Genomic DNA, 23,180 nt, shown 5'->3' on the forward strand with positions numbered 1-23,180 from the left:
ACATGCGTTCACGATCCTGTCAATAAACACGTGCTTGGCAGGGCCACAAATCTGCCGACACGATGCCCTAATGAATGCACATCTCTTTGCCTTGGTAGTTGCTCCTTTTTGCAGCGCCTTTTCCTGCTGCATCACAAAAACTCAGTTCAAGACACTTGGCTCCATCCAGTGGAGCTCCTATGCCCAGCTTAGAAACCCCCAGGCACGAGATTGCAAGGTCCCTGGTAATTCTCCCACTCCTGGACACGTCGGAACCAAGTTTCGTATGCACTAGCAGCGAGAACAAAATCCCACATGTGAGGACAATAGGCGTCTTTCATTTAGGGCTAGTGTTAGGCTAAGAGTTTGCAGTAGCTCCTTGGGTCGAGTTAGGGGTCGAATGAGACAAAGCTAAGATTTGCGTTACGGCTGGGGTTGGTCCAGTAAGGATCCCACACACCATGGACCATCGGCGGAGGCCCCGGGTAGGCTTACACTGCGGGCTAATGGTGGACTTCTTTAAAAACGTGAGCACTAAATGGGGCGGGATGTTGACTGAAAGAATGCAGCTAGCTACAGAAATATGCAGAAATAAAGAAAAACACATCTCATTGCATGCCTTTAAAGAGCTTACTCTCCCTACCGGCAATGTTCCTGAACCTTCGCTTCCCAAACATTTTTAGAACCAAAAAAAACCTAGAAAAGATCTGACCTCCCTCACCGGGAATTGAACTCAAGACTGCTGGATGGAGGGGTGCTGACATTGACCACTAGGCTACCAGACTGCTGTTGAACAGAGCACTCCCGAAAGGTGACATTTCAATTTCAGGCTGACAAGTGTGCTTTATTGTTCAGTTCGGGCTTTGCACAGCCAGTGCTAGAATTCAATCCAAGTTCATGCTTTGCTTTGATTTTGAATTAATGGCCAAACCAGCCAATCCCTAAAAAAATACAGGTCTCAGAGGCTCTCGTTTCAGTACCAGCAGGGTAGCGTGGCCGAGCGGTCTAAGGCGCTGGATTTAGGCTCCAGTCTCTTTGGAGGCGTGGGTTCGAATCCCACCGCTGCCAATAGCTGTTTCTTTTTTATCTTCATGCCACGTGTACAGACAGGACAATTGGGAGCCAGGGAATGGCATGTGTTTATGAATTCTTGCTTTTCTGAACACCCAGACTGAAAGCACACATCTGACTCGTGTGCGTTTTCACCAAAAAAGGGTAAAGCATAAATCACTGTTCACTGAAAACGGACATGCGTTCACGATCCTGTCAATAAACACGTGCTTGGCAGGGCCACAAATCTGCCGACACGATGCCCTAATGAATGCACATCTCTTTGCCTTGGTAGTTGCTCCTTTTTGCAGCGCCTTTTCCTGCTGCATCACAAAAACTCAGTTCAAGACACTTGGCTCCATCCAGTGGAGCTCCTATGCCCAGCTTAGAAACCCCCAGGCACGAGATTGCAAGGTCCCTGGTAATTCTCCCACTCCTGGACACGTCGGAACCAAGTTTCGTATGCACTAGCAGCGAGAACAAAATCCCACATGTGAGGACAATAGGCGTCTTTCATTTAGGGCTAGTGTTAGGCTAAGAGTTTGCAGTAGCTCCTTGGGTCGAGTTAGGGGTCGAATGAGACAAAGCTAAGATTTGCGTTACGGCTGGGGTTGGTCCAGTAAGGATCCCACACACCATGGACCATCGGCGGAGGCCCCGGGTAGGCTTACACTGCGGGCTAATGGTGGACTTCTTTAAAAACGTGAGCACTAAATGGGGCGGGATGTTGACTGAAAGAATGCAGCTAGCTACAGAAATATGCAGAAATAAAGAAAAACACATCTCATTGCATGCCTTTAAAGAGCTTACTCTCCCTACCGGCAATGTTCCTGAACCTTCGCTTCCCAAACATTTTTAGAACCAAAAAAAACCTAGAAAAGATCTGACCTCCCTCACCGGGAATTGAACTCAAGACTGCTGGATGGAGGGGTGCTGACATTGACCACTAGGCTACCAGACTGCTGTTGAACAGAGCACTCCCGAAAGGTGACATTTCAATTTCAGGCTGACAAGTGTGCTTTATTGTTCAGTTCGGGCTTTGCACAGCCAGTGCTAGAATTCAATCCAAGTTCATGCTTTGCTTTGATTTTGAATTAATGGCCAAACCAGCCAATCCCTAAAAAAATACAGGTCTCAGAGGCTCTCGTTTCAGTACCAGCAGGGTAGCGTGGCCGAGCGGTCTAAGGCGCTGGATTTAGGCTCCAGTCTCTTTGGAGGCGTGGGTTCGAATCCCACCGCTGCCAATAGCTGTTTCTTTTTTATCTTCATGCCACGTGTACAGACAGGACAATTGGGAGCCAGGGAATGGCATGTGTTTATGAATTCTTGCTTTTCTGAACACCCAGACTGAAAGCACACATCTGACTCGTGTGCGTTTTCACCAAAAAAGGGTAAAGCATAAATCACTGTTCACTGAAAACGGACATGCGTTCACGATCCTGTCAATAAACACGTGCTTGGCAGGGCCACAAATCTGCCGACACGATGCCCTAATGAATGCACATCTCTTTGCCTTGGTAGTTGCTCCTTTTTGCAGCGCCTTTTCCTGCTGCATCACAAAAACTCAGTTCAAGACACTTGGCTCCATCCAGTGGAGCTCCTATGCCCAGCTTAGAAACCCCCAGGCACGAGATTGCAAGGTCCCTGGTAATTCTCCCACTCCTGGACACGTCGGAACCAAGTTTCGTATGCACTAGCAGCGAGAACAAAATCCCACATGTGAGGACAATAGGCGTCTTTCATTTAGGGCTAGTGTTAGGCTAAGAGTTTGCAGTAGCTCCTTGGGTCGAGTTAGGGGTCGAATGAGACAAAGCTAAGATTTGCGTTACGGCTGGGGTTGGTCCAGTAAGGATCCCACACACCATGGACCATCGGCGGAGGCCCCGGGTAGGCTTACACTGCGGGCTAATGGTGGACTTCTTTAAAAACGTGAGCACTAAATGGGGCGGGATGTTGACTGAAAGAATGCAGCTAGCTACAGAAATATGCAGAAATAAAGAAAAACACATCTCATTGCATGCCTTTAAAGAGCTTACTCTCCCTACCGGCAATGTTCCTGAACCTTCGCTTCCCAAACATTTTTAGAACCAAAAAAAACCTAGAAAAGATCTGACCTCCCTCACCGGGAATTGAACTCAAGACTGCTGGATGGAGGGGTGCTGACATTGACCACTAGGCTACCAGACTGCTGTTGAACAGAGCACTCCCGAAAGGTGACATTTCAATTTCAGGCTGACAAGTGTGCTTTATTGTTCAGTTCGGGCTTTGCACAGCCAGTGCTAGAATTCAATCCAAGTTCATGCTTTGCTTTGATTTTGAATTAATGGCCAAACCAGCCAATCCCTAAAAAAATACAGGTCTCAGAGGCTCTCCTTTCAGTACCAGCAGGGTAGCGTGGCCGAGCGGTCTAAGGCGCTGGATTTAGGCTCCAGTCTCTTTGGAGGCGTGGGTTCGAATCCCACCGCTGCCAATAGCTGTTTCTTTTTTATCTTCATGCCACGTGTACAGACAGGACAATTGGGAGCCAGGGAATGGCATGTGTTTATGAATTCTTGCTTTTCTGAACACCCAGACTGAAAGCACACATCTGACTCGTGTGCGTTTTCACCAAAAAAGGGTAAAGCATAAATCACTGTTCACTGAAAACGGACATGCGTTCACGATCCTGTCAATAAACACGTGCTTGGCAGGGCCACAAATCTGCCGACACGATGCCCTAATGAATGCACATCTCTTTGCCTTGGTAGTTGCTCCTTTTTGCAGCGCCTTTTCCTGCTGCATCACAAAAACTCAGTTCAAGACACTTGGCTCCATCCAGTGGAGCTCCTATGCCCAGCTTAGAAACCCCCAGGCACGAGATTGCAAGGTCCCTGGTAATTCTCCCACTCCTGGACACGTCGGAACCAAGTTTCGTATGCACTAGCAGCGAGAACAAAATCCCACATGTGAGGACAATAGGCGTCTTTCATTTAGGGCTAGTGTTAGGCTAAGAGTTTGCAGTAGCTCCTTGGGTCGAGTTAGGGGTCGAATGAGACAAAGCTAAGATTTGCGTTACGGCTGGGGTTGGTCCAGTAAGGATCCCACACACCATGGACCATCGGCGGAGGCCCCGGGTAGGCTTACACTGCGGGCTAATGGTGGACTTCTTTAAAAACGTGAGCACTAAATGGGGCGGGATGTTGACTGAAAGAATGCAGCTAGCTACAGAAATATGCAGAAATAAAGAAAAACACATCTCATTGCATGCCTTTAAAGAGCTTACTCTCCCTACCGGCAATGTTCCTGAACCTTCGCTTCCCAAACATTTTTAGAACCAAAAAAAACCTAGAAAAGATCTGACCTCCCTCACCGGGAATTGAACTCAAGACTGCTGGATGGAGGGGTGCTGACATTGACCACTAGGCTACCAGACTGCTGTTGAACAGAGCACTCCCGAAAGGTGACATTTCAATTTCAGGCTGACAAGTGTGCTTTATTGTTCAGTTCGGGCTTTGCACAGCCAGTGCTAGAATTCAATCCAAGTTCATGCTTTGCTTTGATTTTGAATTAATGGCCAAACCAGCCAATCCCTAAAAAAATACAGGTCTCAGAGGCTCTCGTTTCAGTACCAGCAGGGTAGCGTGGCCGAGCGGTCTAAGGCGCTGGATTTAGGCTCCAGTCTCTTTGGAGGCGTGGGTTCGAATCCCACCGCTGCCAATAGCTGTTTCTTTTTTATCTTCATGCCACGTGTACAGACAGGACAATTGGGAGCCAGGGAATGGCATGTGTTTATGAATTCTTGCTTTTCTGAACACCCAGACTGAAAGCACACATCTGACTCGTGTGCGTTTTCACCAAAAAAGGGTAAAGCATAAATCACTGTTCACTGAAAACGGACATGCGTTCACGATCCTGTCAATAAACACGTGCTTGGCAGGGCCACAAATCTGCCGACACGATGCCCTAATGAATGCACATCTCTTTGCCTTGGTAGTTGCTCCTTTTTGCAGCGCCTTTTCCTGCTGCATCACAAAAACTCAGTTCAAGACACTTGGCTCCATCCAGTGGAGCTCCTATGCCCAGCTTAGAAACCCCCAGGCACGAGATTGCAAGGTCCCTGGTAATTCTCCCACTCCTGGACACGTCGGAACCAAGTTTCGTATGCACTAGCAGCGAGAACAAAATCCCACATGTGAGGACAATAGGCGTCTTTCATTTAGGGCTAGTGTTAGGCTAAGAGTTTGCAGTAGCTCCTTGGGTCGAGTTAGGGGTCGAATGAGACAAAGCTAAGATTTGCGTTACGGCTGGGGTTGGTCCAGTAAGGATCCCACACACCATGGACCATCGGCGGAGGCCCCGGGTAGGCTTACACTGCGGGCTAATGGTGGACTTCTTTAAAAACGTGAGCACTAAATGGGGCGGGATGTTGACTGAAAGAATGCAGCTAGCTACAGAAATATGCAGAAATAAAGAAAAACACATCTCATTGCATGCCTTTAAAGAGCTTACTCTCCCTACCGGCAATGTTCCTGAACCTTCGCTTCCCAAACATTTTTAGAACCAAAAAAAACCTAGAAAAGATCTGACCTCCCTCACCGGGAATTGAACTCAAGACTGCTGGATGGAGGGGTGCTGACATTGACCACTAGGCTACCAGACTGCTGTTGAACAGAGCACTCCCGAAAGGTGACATTTCAATTTCAGGCTGACAAGTGTGCTTTATTGTTCAGTTCGGGCTTTGCACAGCCAGTGCTAGAATTCAATCCAAGTTCATGCTTTGCTTTGATTTTGAATTAATGGCCAAACCAGCCAATCCCTAAAAAAATACAGGTCTCAGAGGCTCTCGTTTCAGTACCAGCAGGGTAGCGTGGCCGAGCGGTCTAAGGCGCTGGATTTAGGCTCCAGTCTCTTTGGAGGCGTGGGTTCGAATCCCACCGCTGCCAATAGCTGTTTCTTTTTTATCTTCATGCCACGTGTACAGACAGGACAATTGGGAGCCAGGGAATGGCATGTGTTTATGAATTCTTGCTTTTCTGAACACCCAGACTGAAAGCACACATCTGACTCGTGTGCGTTTTCACCAAAAAAGGGTAAAGCATAAATCACTGTTCACTGAAAACGGACATGCGTTCACGATCCTGTCAATAAACACGTGCTTGGCAGGGCCACAAATCTGCCGACACGATGCCCTAATGAATGCACATCTCTTTGCCTTGGTAGTTGCTCCTTTTTGCAGCGCCTTTTCCTGCTGCATCACAAAAACTCAGTTCAAGACACTTGGCTCCATCCAGTGGAGCTCCTATGCCCAGCTTAGAAACCCCCAGGCACGAGATTGCAAGGTCCCTGGTAATTCTCCCACTCCTGGACACGTCGGAACCAAGTTTCGTATGCACTAGCAGCGAGAACAAAATCCCACATGTGAGGACAATAGGCGTCTTTCATTTAGGGCTAGTGTTAGGCTAAGAGTTTGCAGTAGCTCCTTGGGTCGAGTTAGGGGTCGAATGAGACAAAGCTAAGATTTGCGTTACGGCTGGGGTTGGTCCAGTAAGGATCCCACACACCATGGACCATCGGCGGAGGCCCCGGGTAGGCTTACACTGCGGGCTAATGGTGGACTTCTTTAAAAACGTGAGCACTAAATGGGGCGGGATGTTGACTGAAAGAATGCAGCTAGCTACAGAAATATGCAGAAATAAAGAAAAACACATCTCATTGCATGCCTTTAAAGAGCTTACTCTCCCTACCGGCAATGTTCCTGAACCTTCGCTTCCCAAACATTTTTAGAACCAAAAAAAACCTAGAAAAGATCTGACCTCCCTCACCGGGAATTGAACTCAAGACTGCTGGATGGAGGGGTGCTGACATTGACCACTAGGCTACCAGACTGCTGTTGAACAGAGCACTCCCGAAAGGTGACATTTCAATTTCAGGCTGACAAGTGTGCTTTATTGTTCAGTTCGGGCTTTGCACAGCCAGTGCTAGAATTCAATCCAAGTTCATGCTTTGCTTTGATTTTGAATTAATGGCCAAACCAGCCAATCCCTAAAAAAATACAGGTCTCAGAGGCTCTCGTTTCAGTACCAGCAGGGTAGCGTGGCCGAGCGGTCTAAGGCGCTGGATTTAGGCTCCAGTCTCTTTGGAGGCGTGGGTTCGAATCCCACCGCTGCCAATAGCTGTTTCTTTTTTATCTTCATGCCACGTGTACAGACAGGACAATTGGGAGCCAGGGAATGGCATGTGTTTATGAATTCTTGCTTTTCTGAACACCCAGACTGAAAGCACACATCTGACTCGTGTGCGTTTTCACCAAAAAAGGGTAAAGCATAAATCACTGTTCACTGAAAACGGACATGCGTTCACGATCCTGTCAATAAACACGTGCTTGGCAGGGCCACAAATCTGCCGACACGATGCCCTAATGAATGCACATCTCTTTGCCTTGGTAGTTGCTCCTTTTTGCAGCGCCTTTTCCTGCTGCATCACAAAAACTCAGTTCAAGACACTTGGCTCCATCCAGTGGAGCTCCTATGCCCAGCTTAGAAACCCCCAGGCACGAGATTGCAAGGTCCCTGGTAATTCTCCCACTCCTGGACACGTCGGAACCAAGTTTCGTATGCACTAGCAGCGAGAACAAAATCCCACATGTGAGGACAATAGGCGTCTTTCATTTAGGGCTAGTGTTAGGCTAAGAGTTTGCAGTAGCTCCTTGGGTCGAGTTAGGGGTCGAATGAGACAAAGCTAAGATTTGCGTTACGGCTGGGGTTGGTCCAGTAAGGATCCCACACACCATGGACCATCGGCGGAGGCCCCGGGTAGGCTTACACTGCGGGCTAATGGTGGACTTCTTTAAAAACGTGAGCACTAAATGGGGCGGGATGTTGACTGAAAGAATGCAGCTAGCTACAGAAATATGCAGAAATAAAGAAAAACACATCTCATTGCATGCCTTTAAAGAGCTTACTCTCCCTACCGGCAATGTTCCTGAACCTTCGCTTCCCAAACATTTTTAGAACCAAAAAAAACCTAGAAAAGATCTGACCTCCCTCACCGGGAATTGAACTCAAGACTGCTGGATGGAGGGGTGCTGACATTGACCACTAGGCTACCAGACTGCTGTTGAACAGAGCACTCCCGAAAGGTGACATTTCAATTTCAGGCTGACAAGTGTGCTTTATTGTTCAGTTCGGGCTTTGCACAGCCAGTGCTAGAATTCAATCCAAGTTCATGCTTTGCTTTGATTTTGAATTAATGGCCAAACCAGCCAATCCCTAAAAAAATACAGGTCTCAGAGGCTCTCGTTTCAGTACCAGCAGGGTAGCGTGGCCGAGCGGTCTAAGGCGCTGGATTTAGGCTCCAGTCTCTTTGGAGGCGTGGGTTCGAATCCCACCGCTGCCAATAGCTGTTTCTTTTTTATCTTCATGCCACGTGTACAGACAGGACAATTGGGAGCCAGGGAATGGCATGTGTTTATGAATTCTTGCTTTTCTGAACACCCAGACTGAAAGCACACATCTGACTCGTGTGCGTTTTCACCAAAAAAGGGTAAAGCATAAATCACTGTTCACTGAAAACGGACATGCGTTCACGATCCTGTCAATAAACACGTGCTTGGCAGGGCCACAAATCTGCCGACACGATGCCCTAATGAATGCACATCTCTTTGCCTTGGTAGTTGCTCCTTTTTGCAGCGCCTTTTCCTGCTGCATCACAAAAACTCAGTTCAAGACACTTGGCTCCATCCAGTGGAGCTCCTATGCCCAGCTTAGAAACCCCCAGGCACGAGATTGCAAGGTCCCTGGTAATTCTCCCACTCCTGGACACGTCGGAACCAAGTTTCGTATGCACTAGCAGCGAGAACAAAATCCCACATGTGAGGACAATAGGCGTCTTTCATTTAGGGCTAGTGTTAGGCTAAGAGTTTGCAGTAGCTCCTTGGGTCGAGTTAGGGGTCGAATGAGACAAAGCTAAGATTTGCGTTACGGCTGGGGTTGGTCCAGTAAGGATCCCACACACCATGGACCATCGGCGGAGGCCCCGGGTAGGCTTACACTGCGGGCTAATGGTGGACTTCTTTAAAAACGTGAGCACTAAATGGGGCGGGATGTTGACTGAAAGAATGCAGCTAGCTACAGAAATATGCAGAAATAAAGAAAAACACATCTCATTGCATGCCTTTAAAGAGCTTACTCTCCCTACCGGCAATGTTCCTGAACCTTCGCTTCCCAAACATTTTTAGAACCAAAAAAAACCTAGAAAAGATCTGACCTCCCTCACCGGGAATTGAACTCAAGACTGCTGGATGGAGGGGTGCTGACATTGACCACTAGGCTACCAGACTGCTGTTGAACAGAGCACTCCCGAAAGGTGACATTTCAATTTCAGGCTGACAAGTGTGCTTTATTGTTCAGTTCGGGCTTTGCACAGCCAGTGCTAGAATTCAATCCAAGTTCATGCTTTGCTTTGATTTTGAATTAATGGCCAAACCAGCCAATCCCTAAAAAAATACAGGTCTCAGAGGCTCTCCTTTCAGTACCAGCAGGGTAGCGTGGCCGAGCGGTCTAAGGCGCTGGATTTAGGCTCCAGTCTCTTTGGAGGCGTGGGTTCGAATCCCACCGCTGCCAATAGCTGTTTCTTTTTTATCTTCATGCCACGTGTACAGACAGGACAATTGGGAGCCAGGGAATGGCATGTGTTTATGAATTCTTGCTTTTCTGAACACCCAGACTGAAAGCACACATCTGACTCGTGTGCGTTTTCACCAAAAAAGGGTAAAGCATAAATCACTGTTCACTGAAAACGGACATGCGTTCACGATCCTGTCAATAAACACGTGCTTGGCAGGGCCACAAATCTGCCGACACGATGCCCTAATGAATGCACATCTCTTTGCCTTGGTAGTTGCTCCTTTTTGCAGCGCCTTTTCCTGCTGCATCACAAAAACTCAGTTCAAGACACTTGGCTCCATCCAGTGGAGCTCCTATGCCCAGCTTAGAAACCCCCAGGCACGAGATTGCAAGGTCCCTGGTAATTCTCCCACTCCTGGACACGTCGGAACCAAGTTTCGTATGCACTAGCAGCGAGAACAAAATCCCACATGTGAGGACAATAGGCGTCTTTCATTTAGGGCTAGTGTTAGGCTAAGAGTTTGCAGTAGCTCCTTGGGTCGAGTTAGGGGTCGAATGAGACAAAGCTAAGATTTGCGTTACGGCTGGGGTTGGTCCAGTAAGGATCCCACACACCATGGACCATCGGCGGAGGCCCCGGGTAGGCTTACACTGCGGGCTAATGGTGGACTTCTTTAAAAACGTGAGCACTAAATGGGGCGGGATGTTGACTGAAAGAATGCAGCTAGCTACAGAAATATGCAGAAATAAAGAAAAACACATCTCATTGCATGCCTTTAAAGAGCTTACTCTCCCTACCGGCAATGTTCCTGAACCTTCGCTTCCCAAACATTTTTAGAACCAAAAAAAACCTAGAAAAGATCTGACCTCCCTCACCGGGAATTGAACTCAAGACTGCTGGATGGAGGGGTGCTGACATTGACCACTAGGCTACCAGACTGCTGTTGAACAGAGCACTCCCGAAAGGTGACATTTCAATTTCAGGCTGACAAGTGTGCTTTATTGTTCAGTTCGGGCTTTGCACAGCCAGTGCTAGAATTCAATCCAAGTTCATGCTTTGCTTTGATTTTGAATTAATGGCCAAACCAGCCAATCCCTAAAAAAATACAGGTCTCAGAGGCTCTCGTTTCAGTACCAGCAGGGTAGCGTGGCCGAGCGGTCTAAGGCGCTGGATTTAGGCTCCAGTCTCTTTGGAGGCGTGGGTTCGAATCCCACCGCTGCCAATAGCTGTTTCTTTTTTATCTTCATGCCACGTGTACAGACAGGACAATTGGGAGCCAGGGAATGGCATGTGTTTATGAATTCTTGCTTTTCTGAACACCCAGACTGAAAGCACACATCTGACTCGTGTGCGTTTTCACCAAAAAAGGGTAAAGCATAAATCACTGTTCACTGAAAACGGACATGCGTTCACGATCCTGTCAATAAACACGTGCTTGGCAGGGCCACAAATCTGCCGACACGATGCCCTAATGAATGCACATCTCTTTGCCTTGGTAGTTGCTCCTTTTTGCAGCGCCTTTTCCTGCTGCATCACAAAAACTCAGTTCAAGACACTTGGCTCCATCCAGTGGAGCTCCTATGCCCAGCTTAGAAACCCCCAGGCACGAGATTGCAAGGTCCCTGGTAATTCTCCCACTCCTGGACACGTCGGAACCAAGTTTCGTATGCACTAGCAGCGAGAACAAAATCCCACATGTGAGGACAATAGGCGTCTTTCATTTAGGGCTAGTGTTAGGCTAAGAGTTTGCAGTAGCTCCTTGGGTCGAGTTAGGGGTCGAATGAGACAAAGCTAAGATTTGCGTTACGGCTGGGGTTGGTCCAGTAAGGATCCCACACACCATGGACCATCGGCGGAGGCCCCGGGTAGGCTTACACTGCGGGCTAATGGTGGACTTCTTTAAAAACGTGAGCACTAAATGGGGCGGGATGTTGACTGAAAGAATGCAGCTAGCTACAGAAATATGCAGAAATAAAGAAAAACACATCTCATTGCATGCCTTTAAAGAGCTTACTCTCCCTACCGGCAATGTTCCTGAACCTTCGCTTCCCAAACATTTTTAGAACCAAAAAAAACCTAGAAAAGATCTGACCTCCCTCACCGGGAATTGAACTCAAGACTGCTGGATGGAGGGGTGCTGACATTGACCACTAGGCTACCAGACTGCTGTTGAACAGAGCACTCCCGAAAGGTGACATTTCAATTTCAGGCTGACAAGTGTGCTTTATTGTTCAGTTCGGGCTTTGCACAGCCAGTGCTAGAATTCAATCCAAGTTCATGCTTTGCTTTGATTTTGAATTAATGGCCAAACCAGCCAATCCCTAAAAAAATACAGGTCTCAGAGGCTCTCGTTTCAGTACCAGCAGGGTAGCGTGGCCGAGCGGTCTAAGGCGCTGGATTTAGGCTCCAGTCTCTTTGGAGGCGTGGGTTCGAATCCCACCGCTGCCAATAGCTGTTTCTTTTTTATCTTCATGCCACGTGTACAGACAGGACAATTGGGAGCCAGGGAATGGCATGTGTTTATGAATTCTTGCTTTTCTGAACACCCAGACTGAAAGCACACATCTGACTCGTGTGCGTTTTCACCAAAAAAGGGTAAAGCATAAATCACTGTTCACTGAAAACGGACATGCGTTCACGATCCTGTCAATAAACACGTGCTTGGCAGGGCCACAAATCTGCCGACACGATGCCCTAATGAATGCACATCTCTTTGCCTTGGTAGTTGCTCCTTTTTGCAGCGCCTTTTCCTGCTGCATCACAAAAACTCAGTTCAAGACACTTGGCTCCATCCAGTGGAGCTCCTATGCCCAGCTTAGAAACCCCCAGGCACGAGATTGCAAGGTCCCTGGTAATTCTCCCACTCCTGGACACGTCGGAACCAAGTTTCGTATGCACTAGCAGCGAGAACAAAATCCCACATGTGAGGACAATAGGCGTCTTTCATTTAGGGCTAGTGTTAGGCTAAGAGTTTGCAGTAGCTCCTTGGGTCGAGTTAGGGGTCGAATGAGACAAAGCTAAGATTTGCGTTACGGCTGGGGTTGGTCCAGTAAGGATCCCACACACCATGGACCATCGGCGGAGGCCCCGGGTAGGCTTACACTGCGGGCTAATGGTGGACTTCTTTAAAAACGTGAGCACTAAATGGGGCGGGATGTTGACTGAAAGAATGCAGCTAGCTACAGAAATATGCAGAAATAAAGAAAAACACATCTCATTGCATGCCTTTAAAGAGCTTACTCTCCCTACCGGCAATGTTCCTGAACCTTCGCTTCCCAAACATTTTTAGAACCAAAAAAAACCTAGAAAAGATCTGACCTCCCTCACCGGGAATTGAACTCAAGACTGCTGGATGGAGGGGTGCTGACATTGACCACTAGGCTACCAGACTGCTGTTGAACAGAGCACTCCCGAAAGGTGACATTTCAATTTCAGGCTGACAAGTGTGCTTTATTGTTCAGTTCGGGCTTTGCACAGCCAGTGCTAGAATTCAATCCAAGTTCATGCTTTGCTTTGATTTTGAATTAATGGCCAAACCAGCCAATCCCTAAAAAAATACAGGTCTCAGAGGCTCTCGTTTCAGTACCAGCAGGGTAGCGTGGCCGAGCGGTCTAAGGCGCTGGATTTAGGCTCCAGTCTCTTTGGAGGCGTGGGTTCGAATCCCACCGCTGCCAATAGCTGTTTCTTTTTTATCTTCATGCCACGTGTACAGACAGGACAATTGGGAGCCAGGGAATGGCATGTGTTTATGAATTCTTGCTTTTCTGAACACCCAGACTGAAAGCACACATCTGACTCGTGTGCGTTTTCACCAAAAAAGGGTAAAGCATAAATCACTGTTCACTGAAAACGGACATGCGTTCACGATCCTGTCAATAAACACGTGCTTGGCAGGGCCACAAATCTGCCGACACGATGCCCTAATGAATGCACATCTCTTTGCCTTGGTAGTTGCTCCTTTTTGCAGCGCCTTTTCCTGCTGCATCACAAAAACTCAGTTCAAGACACTTGGCTCCATCCAGTGGAGCTCCTATGCCCAGCTTAGAAACCCCCAGGCACGAGATTGCAAGGTCCCTGGTAATTCTCCCACTCCTGGACACGTCGGAACCAAGTTTCGTATGCACTAGCAGCGAGAACAAAATCCCACATGTGAGGACAATAGGCGTCTTTCATTTAGGGCTAGTGTTAGGCTAAGAGTTTGCAGTAGCTCCTTGGGTCGAGTTAGGGGTCGAATGAGACAAAGCTAAGATTTGCGTTACGGCTGGGGTTGGTCCAGTAAGGATCCCACACACCATGGACCATCGGCGGAGGCCCCGGGTAGGCTTACACTGCGGGCTAATGGTGGACTTCTTTAAAAACGTGAGCACTAAATGGGGCGGGATGTTGACTGAAAGAATGCAGCTAGCTACAGAAATATGCAGAAATAAAGAAAAACACATCTCATTGCATGCCTTTAAAGAGCTTACTCTCCCTACCGGCAATGTTCCTGAACCTTCGCTTCCCAAACATTTTTAGAACCAAAAAAAACCTAGAAAAGATCTGACCTCCCTCACCGGGAATTGAACTCAAGACTGCTGGATGGAGGGGTGCTGACATTGACCACTAGGCTACCAGACTGCTGTTGAACAGAGCACTCCCGAAAGGTGACATTTCAATTTCAGGCTGACAAGTGTGCTTTATTGTTCAGTTCGGGCTTTGCACAGCCAGTGCTAGAATTCAATCCAAGTTCATGCTTTGCTTTGATTTTGAATTAATGGCCAAACCAGCCAATCCCTAAAAAAATACAGGTCTCAGAGGCTCTCCTTTCAGTACCAGCAGGGTAGCGTGGCCGAGCGGTCTAAGGCGCTGGATTTAGGCTCCAGTCTCTTTGGAGGCGTGGGTTCGAATCCCACCGCTGCCAATAGCTGTTTCTTTTTTATCTTCATGCCACGTGTACAGACAGGACAATTGGGAGCCAGGGAATGGCATGTGTTTATGAATTCTTGCTTTTCTGAACACCCAGACTGAAAGCACACATCTGACTCGTGTGCGTTTTCACCAAAAAAGGGTAAAGCATAAATCACTGTTCACTGAAAACGGACATGCGTTCACGATCCTGTCAATAAACACGTGCTTGGCAGGGCCACAAATCTGCCGACACGATGCCCTAATGAATGCACATCTCTTTGCCTTGGTAGTTGCTCCTTTTTGCAGCGCCTTTTCCTGCTGCATCACAAAAACTCAGTTCAAGACACTTGGCTCCATCCAGTGGAGCTCCTATGCCCAGCTTAGAAACCCCCAGGCACGAGATTGCAAGGTCCCTGGTAATTCTCCCACTCCTGGACACGTCGGAACCAAGTTTCGTATGCACTAGCAGCGAGAACAAAATCCCACATGTGAGGACAATAGGCGTCTTTCATTTAGGGCTAGTGTTAGGCTAAGAGTTTGCAGTAGCTCCTTGGGTCGAGTTAGGGGTCGAATGAGACAAAGCTAAGATTTGCGTTACGGCTGGGGTTGGTCCAGTAAGGATCCCACACACCATGGACCATCGGCGGAGGCCCCGGGTAAGCTTACACTGCGGGCTAATGGTGGACTTCTTTAAAAACGTGAGCACCAAATGGGGCGGGATGTTGACTGAAAGAATGCAGCTAGCTACAGAAATATGCAGAAATAAAGAAAAACACATCTCATTGCATGCCTTTAAAGAGCTTACTCTCCCTACCGGCAATGTTCCTGAACCTTCGCTTCCCAAACATTTTTAGAACCAAAAAAAACCTAGAAAAGATCTGACCTCCCTCACCGGGAATTGAACTCAAGACTGCTGGATGGAGGGGTGCTGACATTGACCACTAGGCTACCAGACTGCTGTTGAACAGAGCACTCCCGAAAGGTGACATTTCAATTTCAGGCTGACAAGTGTGCTTTATTGTTCAGTTCGGGCTTTGCACAGCCAGTGCTAGAATTCAATCCAAGTTCATGCTTTGCTTTGATTTTGAATTAATGGCCAAACCAGCCAATCCCTAAAAAAATACAGGTCTCAGAGGCTCTCGTTTCAGTACCAGCAGGGTAGCGTGGCCGAGCGGTCTAAGGCGCTGGATTTAGGCTCCAGTCTCTTTGGAGGCGTGGGTTCGAATCCCACCGCTGCCAATAGCTGTTTCTTTTTTATCTTCATGCCACGTGTACAGACAGGACAATTGGGAGCCAGGGAATGGCATGTGTTTATGAATTCTTGCTTTTCTGAACACCCAGACTGAAAGCACACATCTGACTCGTGTGCGTTTTCACCAAAAAAGGGTAAAGCATAAATCACTGTTCACTGAAAACGGACATGCGTTCACGATCCTGTCAATAAACACGTGCTTGGCAGGGCCACAAATCTGCCGACACGATGCCCTAATGAATGCACATCTCTTTGCCTTGGTAGTTGCTCCTTTTTGCAGCGCCTTTTCCTGCTGCATCACAAAAACTCAGTTCAAGACACTTGGCTCCATCCAGTGGAGCTCCTATGCCCAGCTTAGAAACCCCCAGGCACGAGATTGCAAGGTCCCTGGTAATTCTCCCACTCCTGGACACGTCGGAACCAAGTTTCGTATGCACTAGCAGCGAGAACAAAATCCCACATGTGAGGACAATAGGCGTCTTTCATTTAGGGCTAGTGTTAGGCTAAGAGTTTGCAGTAGCTCCTTGGGTCGAGTTAGGGGTCGAATGAGACAAAGCTAAGATTTGCGTTACGGCTGGGGTTGGTCCAGTAAGGATCCCACACACCATGGACCATCGGCGGAGGCCCCGGGTAGGCTTACACTGCGGGCTAATGGTGGACTTCTTTAAAAACGTGAGCACTAAATGGGGCGGGATGTTGACTGAAAGAATGCAGCTAGCTACAGAAATATGCAGAAATAAAGAAAAACACATCTCATTGCATGCCTTTAAAGAGCTTACTCTCCCTACCGGCAATGTTCCTGAACCTTCGCTTCCCAAACATTTTTAGAACCAAAAAAAACCTAGAAAAGATCTGACCTCCCTCACCGGGAATTGAACTCAAGACTGCTGGATGGAGGGGTGCTGACATTGACCACTAGGCTACCAGACTGCTGTTGAACAGAGCACTCCCGAAAGGTGACATTTCAATTTCAGGCTGACAAGTGTGCTTTATTGTTCAGTTCGGGCTTTGCACAGCCAGTGCTAGAATTCAATCCAAGTTCATGCTTTGCTTTGATTTTGAATTAATGGCCAAACCAGCCAATCCCTAAAAAAATACAGGTCTCAGAGGCTCTCGTTTCAGTACCAGCAGGGTAGCGTGGCCGAGCGGTCTAAGGCGCTGGATTTAGGCTCCAGTCTCTTTGGAGGCGTGGGTTCGAATCCCACCGCTGCCAATAGCTGTTTCTTTTTTATCTTCATGCCACGTGTACAGACAGGACAATTGGGAGCCAGGGAATGGCATGTGTTTATGAATTCTTGCTTTTCTGAACACCCAGACTGAAAGCACACATCTGACTCGTGTGCGTTTTCACCAAAAAAGGGTAAAGCATAAATCACTGTTCACTGAAAACGGACATGCGTTCACGATCCTGTCAATAAACACGTGCTTGGCAGGGCCACAAATCTGCCGACACGATGCCCTAATGAATGCACATCTCTTTGCCTTGGTAGTTGCTCCTTTTTGCAGCGCCTTTTCCTGCTGCATCACAAAAACTCAGTTCAAGACACTTGGCTCCATCCAGTGGAGCTCCTATGCCCAGCTTAGAAACCCCCAGGCACGAGATTGCAAGGTCCCTGGTAATTCTCCCACTCCTGGACACGTCGGAACCAAGTTTCGTATGCACTAGCAGCGAGAACAAAATCCCACATGTGAGGACAATAGGCGTCTTTCATTTAGGGCTAGTGTTAGGCTAAGAGTTTGCAGTAGCTCCTTGGGTCGAGTTAGGGGTCGAATGAGACAAAGCTAAGATTTGCGTTACGGCTGGGGTTGGTCCAGTAAGGATCCCACACACCATGGACCATCGGCGGAGGCCCCGGGTAGGCTTACACTGCGGGCTAATGGTGGACTTCTTTAAAAACGTGAGCACTAAATGGGGCGGGATGTTGACTGAAAGAATGCAGCTAGCTACAGAAATATGCAGAAATAAAGAAAAACACATCTCATTGCATGCCTTTAAAGAGCTTACTCTCCCTACCGGCAATGTTCCTGAACCTTCGCTTCCCAAACATTTTTAGAACCAAAAAAAACCTAGAAAAGATCTGACCTCCCTCACCGGGAATTGAACTCAAGACTGCTGGATGGAGGGGTGCTGACATTGACCACTAGGCTACCAGACTGCTGTTGAACAGAGCACTCCCGAAAGGTGACATTTCAATTTCAGGCTGACAAGTGTGCTTTATTGTTCAGTTCGGGCTTTGCACAGCCAGTGCTAGAATTCAATCCAAGTTCATGCTTTGCTTTGATTTTGAATTAATGGCCAAACCAGCCAATCCCTAAAAAAATACAGGTCTCAGAGGCTCTCGTTTCAGTACCAGCAGGGTAGCGTGGCCGAGCGGTCTAAGGCGCTGGATTTAGGCTCCAGTCTCTTTGGAGGCGTGGGTTCGAATCCCACCGCTGCCAATAGCTGTTTCTTTTTTATCTTCATGCCACGTGTACAGACAGGACAATTGGGAGCCAGGGAATGGCATGTGTTTATGAATTCTTGCTTTTCTGAACACCCAGACTGAAAGCACACATCTGACTCGTGTGCGTTTTCACCAAAAAAGGGTAAAGCATAAATCACTGTTCACTGAAAACGGACATGCGTTCACGATCCTGTCAATAAACACGTGCTTGGCAGGGCCACAAATCTGCCGACACGATGCCCTAATGAATGCACATCTCTTTGCCTTGGTAGTTGCTCCTTTTTGCAGCGCCTTTTCCTGCTGCATCACAAAAACTCAGTTCAAGACACTTGGCTCCATCCAGTGGAGCTCCTATGCCCAGCTTAGAAACCCCCAGGCACGAGATTGCAAGGTCCCTGGTAATTCTCCCACTCCTGGACACGTCGGAACCAAGTTTCGTATGCACTAGCAGCGAGAACAAAATCCCACATGTGAGGACAATAGGCGTCTTTCATTTAGGGCTAGTGTTAGGCTAAGAGTTTGCAGTAGCTCCTTGGGTCGAGTTAGGGGTCGAATGAGACAAAGCTAAGATTTGCGTTACGGCTGGGGTTGGTCCAGTAAGGATCCCACACACCATGGACCATCGGCGGAGGCCCCGGGTAGGCTTACACTGCGGGCTAATGGTGGACTTCTTTAAAAACGTGAGCACTAAATGGGGCGGGATGTTGACTGAAAGAATGCAGCTAGCTACAGAAATATGCAGAAATAAAGAAAAACACATCTCATTGCATGCCTTTAAAGAGCTTACTCTCCCTACCGGCAATGTTCCTGAACCTTCGCTTCCCAAACATTTTTAGAACCAAAAAAAACCTAGAAAAGATCTGACCTCCCTCACCGGGAATTGAACTCAAGACTGCTGGATGGAGGGGTGCTGACATTGACCACTAGGCTACCAGACTGCTGTTGAACAGAGCACTCCCGAAAGGTGACATTTCAATTTCAGGCTGACAAGTGTGCTTTATTGTTCAGTTCGGGCTTTGCACAGCCAGTGCTAGAATTCAATCCAAGTTCATGCTTTGCTTTGATTTTGAATTAATGGCCAAACCAGCCAATCCCTAAAAAAATACAGGTCTCAGAGGCTCTCGTTTCAGTACCAGCAGGGTAGCGTGGCCGAGCGGTCTAAGGCGCTGGATTTAGGCTCCAGTCTCTTTGGAGGCGTGGGTTCGAATCCCACCGCTGCCAATAGCTGTTTCTTTTTTATCTTCATGCCACGTGTACAGACAGGACAATTGGGAGCCAGGGAATGGCATGTGTTTATGAATTCTTGCTTTTCTGAACACCCAGACTGAAAGCACACATCTGACTCGTGTGCGTTTTCACCAAAAAAGGGTAAAGCATAAATCACTGTTCACTGAAAACGGACATGCGTTCACGATCCTGTCAATAAACACGTGCTTGGCAGGGCCACAAATCTGCCGACACGATGCCCTAATGAATGCACATCTCTTTGCCTTGGTAGTTGCTCCTTTTTGCAGCGCCTTTTCCTGCTGCATCACAAAAACTCAGTTCAAGACACTTGGCTCCATCCAGTGGAGCTCCTATGCCCAGCTTAGAAACCCCCAGGCACGAGATTGCAAGGTCCCTGGTAATTCTCCCACTCCTGGACACGTCGGAACCAAGTTTCGTATGCACTAGCAGCGAGAACAAAATCCCACATGTGAGGACAATAGGCGTCTTTCATTTAGGGCTAGTGTTAGGCTAAGAGTTTGCAGTAGCTCCTTGGGTCGAGTTAGGGGTCGAATGAGACAAAGCTAAGATTTGCGTTACGGCTGGGGTTGGTCCAGTAAGGATCCCACACACCATGGACCATCGGCGGAGGCCCCGGGTAGGCTTACACTGCGGGCTAATGGTGGACTTCTTTAAAAACGTGAGCACTAAATGGGGCGGGATGTTGACTGAAAGAATGCAGCTAGCTACAGAAATATGCAGAAATAAAGAAAAACACATCTCATTGCATGCCTTTAAAGAGCTTACTCTCCCTACCGGCAATGTTCCTGAACCTTCGCTTCCCAAACATTTTTAGAACCAAAAAAAACCTAGAAAAGATCTGACCTCCCTCACCGGGAATTGAACTCAAGACTGCTGGATGGAGGGGTGCTGACATTGACCACTAGGCTACCAGACTGCTGTTGAACAGAGCACTCCCGAAAGGTGACATTTCAATTTCAGGCTGACAAGTGTGCTTTATTGTTCAGTTCGGGCTTTGCACAGCCAGTGCTAGAATTCAATCCAAGTTCATGCTTTGCTTTGATTTTGAATTAATGGCCAAACCAGCCAATCCCTAAAAAAATACAGGTCTCAGAGGCTCTCGTTTCAGTACCAGCAGGGTAGCGTGGCCGAGCGGTCTAAGGCGCTGGATTTAGGCTCCAGTCTCTTTGGAGGCGTGGGTTCGAATCCCACCGCTGCCAATAGCTGTTTCTTTTTTATCTTCATGCCACGTGTACAGACAGGACAATTGGGAGCCAGGGAATGGCATGTGTTTATGAATTCTTGCTTTTCTGAACACCCAGACTGAAAGCACACATCTGACTCGTGTGCGTTTTCACCAAAAAAGGGTAAAGCATAAATCACTGTTCACTGAAAACGGACATGCGTTCACGATCCTGTCAATAAACACGTGCTTGGCAGGGCCACAAATCTGCCGACACGATGCCCTAATGAATGCACATCTCTTTGCCTTGGTAGTTGCTCCTTTTTGCAGCGCCTTTTCCTGCTGCATCACAAAAACTCAGTTCAAGACACTTGGCTCCATCCAGTGGAGCTCCTATGCCCAGCTTAGAAACCCCCAGGCACGAGATTGCAAGGTCCCTGGTAATTCTCCCACTCCTGGACACGTCGGAACCAAGTTTCGTATGCACTAGCAGCGAGAACAAAATCCCACATGTGAGGACAATAGGCGTCTTTCATTTAGGGCTAGTGTTAGGCTAAGAGTTTGCAGTAGCTCCTTGGGTCGAGTTAGGGGTCGAATGAGACAAAGCTAAGATTTGCGTTACGGCTGGGGTTGGTCCAGTAAGGATCCCACACACCATGGACCATCGGCGGAGGCCCCGGGTAGGCTTACACTGCGGGCTAATGGTGGACTTCTTTAAAAACGTGAGCACTAAATGGGGCGGGATGTTGACTGAAAGAATGCAGCTAGCTACAGAAATATGCAGAAATAAAGAAAAACACATCTCATTGCATGCCTTTAAAGAGCTTACTCTCCCTACCGGCAATGTTCCTGAACCTTCGCTTCCCAAACATTTTTAGAACCAAAAAAAACCTAGAAAAGATCTGACCTCCCTCACCGGGAATTGAACTCAAGACTGCTGGATGGAGGGGTGCTGACATTGACCACTAGGCTACCAGACTGCTGTTGAACAGAGCACTCCCGAAAGGTGACATTTCAATTTCAGGCTGACAAGTGTGCTTTATTGTTCAGTTCGGGCTTTGCAGAGCCAGTGCTAGAATTCAATCCAAGTTCATGCTTTGCTTTGATTTTGAATTAATGGCCAAACCAGCCAATCCCTAAAAAAATACAGGTCTCAGAGGCTCTCGTTTCAGTACCAGCAGGGTAGCGTGGCCGAGCGGTCTAAGGCGCTGGATTTAGGCTCCAGTCTCTTTGGAGGCGTGGGTTCGAATCCCACCGCTGCCAATAGCTGTTTCTTTTTTATCTTCATGCCACGTGTACAGACAGGACAATTGGGAGCCAGGGAATGGCATGTGTTTATGAATTCTTGCTTTTCTGAACACCCAGACTGAAAGCACACATCTGACTCGTGTGCGTTTTCACCAAAAAAGGGTAAAGCATAAATCACTGTTCACTGAAAACGGACATGCGTTCACGATCCTGTCAATAAACACGTGCTTGGCAGGGCCACAAATCTGCCGACACGATGCCCTAATGAATGCACATCTCTTTGCCTTGGTAGTTGCTCCTTTTTGCAGCGCCTTTTCCTGCTGCATCACAAAAACTCAGTTCAAGACACTTGGCTCCATCCAGTGGAGCTCCTATGCCCAGCTTAGAAACCCCCAGGCACGAGATTGCAAGGTCCCTGGTAATTCTCCCACTCCTGGACACGTCGGAACCAAGTTTCGTATGCACTAGCAGCGAGAACAAAATCCCACATGTGAGGACAATAGGCGTCTTTCATTTAGGGCTAGTGTTAGGCTAAGAGTTTGCAGTAGCTCCTTGGGTCGAGTTAGGGGTCGAATGAGACAAAGCTAAGATTTGCGTTACGGCTGGGGTTGGTCCAGTAAGGATCCCACACACCATGGACCATCGGCGGAGGCCCCGGGTAGGCTTACACTGCGGGCTAATGGTGGACTTCTTTAAAAACGTGAGCACTAAATGGGGCGGGATGTTGACTGAAAGAATGCAGCTAGCTACAGAAATATGCAGAAATAAAGAAAAACACATCTCATTGCATGCCTTTAAAGAGCTTACTCTCCCTACCGGCAATGTTCCTGAACCTTCGCTTCCCAAACATTTTTAGAACCAAAAAAAACCTAGAAAAGATCTGACCTCCCTCACCGGGAATTGAACTCAAGACTGCTGGATGGAGGGGTGCTGACATTGACCACTAGGCTACCAGACTGCTGTTGAACAGAGCACTCCCGAAAGGTGACATTTCAATTTCAGGCTGACAAGTGTGCTTTATTGTTCAGTTCGGGCTTTGCACAGCCAGTGCTAGAATTCAATCCAAGTTCATGCTTTGCTTTGATTTTGAATTAATGGCCAAACCAGCCAATCCCTAAAAAAATACAGGTCTCAGAGGCTCTCGTTTCAGTACCAGCAGGGTAGCGTGGCCGAGCGGTCTAAGGCGCTGGATTTAGGCTCCAGTCTCTTTGGAGGCGTGGGTTCGAATCCCACCGCTGCCAATAGCTGTTTCTTTTTTATCTTCATGCCACGTGTACAGACAGGACAATTGGGAGCCAGGGAATGG

The 23,180-nt window shown here is 48.0% G+C and overlaps 19 non-coding genes across 19 annotated transcripts; all 19 read left to right on the plus strand.

Moving 5' to 3' along the window:
* Positions 1–965: 965 nt before the first annotated feature.
* Positions 966–1,047, plus strand: TRNAL-UAG (transfer RNA leucine (anticodon UAG)). Its single transcript has one exon. It is a non-coding gene; the product is annotated as a tRNA-Leu (tRNA).
* A 1,144-nt stretch (positions 1,048–2,191) lies between these two features.
* On the plus strand, positions 2,192–2,273 carry TRNAL-UAG (transfer RNA leucine (anticodon UAG)). Its single transcript has one exon. It is a non-coding gene; the product is annotated as a tRNA-Leu (tRNA).
* Positions 2,274–3,417: 1,144 nt separating this feature from the next.
* On the plus strand, positions 3,418–3,499 carry TRNAL-UAG (transfer RNA leucine (anticodon UAG)). Its single transcript has one exon. It is a non-coding gene; the product is annotated as a tRNA-Leu (tRNA).
* A 1,144-nt stretch (positions 3,500–4,643) lies between these two features.
* TRNAL-UAG (transfer RNA leucine (anticodon UAG)) lies at positions 4,644–4,725 on the plus strand. Its single transcript has one exon. It is a non-coding gene; the product is annotated as a tRNA-Leu (tRNA).
* Positions 4,726–5,869: 1,144 nt separating this feature from the next.
* Positions 5,870–5,951, plus strand: TRNAL-UAG (transfer RNA leucine (anticodon UAG)). The gene has a single exon. It is a non-coding gene; the product is annotated as a tRNA-Leu (tRNA).
* Positions 5,952–7,095: 1,144 nt separating this feature from the next.
* On the plus strand, positions 7,096–7,177 carry TRNAL-UAG (transfer RNA leucine (anticodon UAG)). Its single transcript has one exon. It is a non-coding gene; the product is annotated as a tRNA-Leu (tRNA).
* Positions 7,178–8,321: 1,144 nt separating this feature from the next.
* On the plus strand, positions 8,322–8,403 carry TRNAL-UAG (transfer RNA leucine (anticodon UAG)). Its single transcript has one exon. It is a non-coding gene; the product is annotated as a tRNA-Leu (tRNA).
* Positions 8,404–9,547: 1,144 nt separating this feature from the next.
* On the plus strand, positions 9,548–9,629 carry TRNAL-UAG (transfer RNA leucine (anticodon UAG)). The gene has a single exon. It is a non-coding gene; the product is annotated as a tRNA-Leu (tRNA).
* A 1,144-nt stretch (positions 9,630–10,773) lies between these two features.
* Positions 10,774–10,855, plus strand: TRNAL-UAG (transfer RNA leucine (anticodon UAG)). The gene has a single exon. It is a non-coding gene; the product is annotated as a tRNA-Leu (tRNA).
* Positions 10,856–11,999: 1,144 nt separating this feature from the next.
* Positions 12,000–12,081, plus strand: TRNAL-UAG (transfer RNA leucine (anticodon UAG)). Its single transcript has one exon. It is a non-coding gene; the product is annotated as a tRNA-Leu (tRNA).
* Positions 12,082–13,225: 1,144 nt separating this feature from the next.
* On the plus strand, positions 13,226–13,307 carry TRNAL-UAG (transfer RNA leucine (anticodon UAG)). Its single transcript has one exon. It is a non-coding gene; the product is annotated as a tRNA-Leu (tRNA).
* A 1,144-nt stretch (positions 13,308–14,451) lies between these two features.
* Positions 14,452–14,533, plus strand: TRNAL-UAG (transfer RNA leucine (anticodon UAG)). Its single transcript has one exon. It is a non-coding gene; the product is annotated as a tRNA-Leu (tRNA).
* Positions 14,534–15,677: 1,144 nt separating this feature from the next.
* Positions 15,678–15,759, plus strand: TRNAL-UAG (transfer RNA leucine (anticodon UAG)). Its single transcript has one exon. It is a non-coding gene; the product is annotated as a tRNA-Leu (tRNA).
* Positions 15,760–16,903: 1,144 nt separating this feature from the next.
* TRNAL-UAG (transfer RNA leucine (anticodon UAG)) lies at positions 16,904–16,985 on the plus strand. The gene has a single exon. It is a non-coding gene; the product is annotated as a tRNA-Leu (tRNA).
* Positions 16,986–18,129: 1,144 nt separating this feature from the next.
* TRNAL-UAG (transfer RNA leucine (anticodon UAG)) lies at positions 18,130–18,211 on the plus strand. The gene has a single exon. It is a non-coding gene; the product is annotated as a tRNA-Leu (tRNA).
* A 1,144-nt stretch (positions 18,212–19,355) lies between these two features.
* On the plus strand, positions 19,356–19,437 carry TRNAL-UAG (transfer RNA leucine (anticodon UAG)). The gene has a single exon. It is a non-coding gene; the product is annotated as a tRNA-Leu (tRNA).
* A 1,144-nt stretch (positions 19,438–20,581) lies between these two features.
* Positions 20,582–20,663, plus strand: TRNAL-UAG (transfer RNA leucine (anticodon UAG)). The gene has a single exon. It is a non-coding gene; the product is annotated as a tRNA-Leu (tRNA).
* Positions 20,664–21,807: 1,144 nt separating this feature from the next.
* TRNAL-UAG (transfer RNA leucine (anticodon UAG)) lies at positions 21,808–21,889 on the plus strand. Its single transcript has one exon. It is a non-coding gene; the product is annotated as a tRNA-Leu (tRNA).
* A 1,144-nt stretch (positions 21,890–23,033) lies between these two features.
* On the plus strand, positions 23,034–23,115 carry TRNAL-UAG (transfer RNA leucine (anticodon UAG)). The gene has a single exon. It is a non-coding gene; the product is annotated as a tRNA-Leu (tRNA).
* Positions 23,116–23,180: the final 65 nt, after the last annotated feature.

The sequence above is a fragment of the Ambystoma mexicanum genome, chromosome 1p, assembly GCF_040938575.1.
Source record: "Ambystoma mexicanum isolate Mex_15411 chromosome 1p, UKY_AmexF1_1, whole genome shotgun sequence".
Classification (NCBI taxonomy): Eukaryota; Metazoa; Chordata; class Amphibia; order Caudata; family Ambystomatidae; genus Ambystoma; species Ambystoma mexicanum.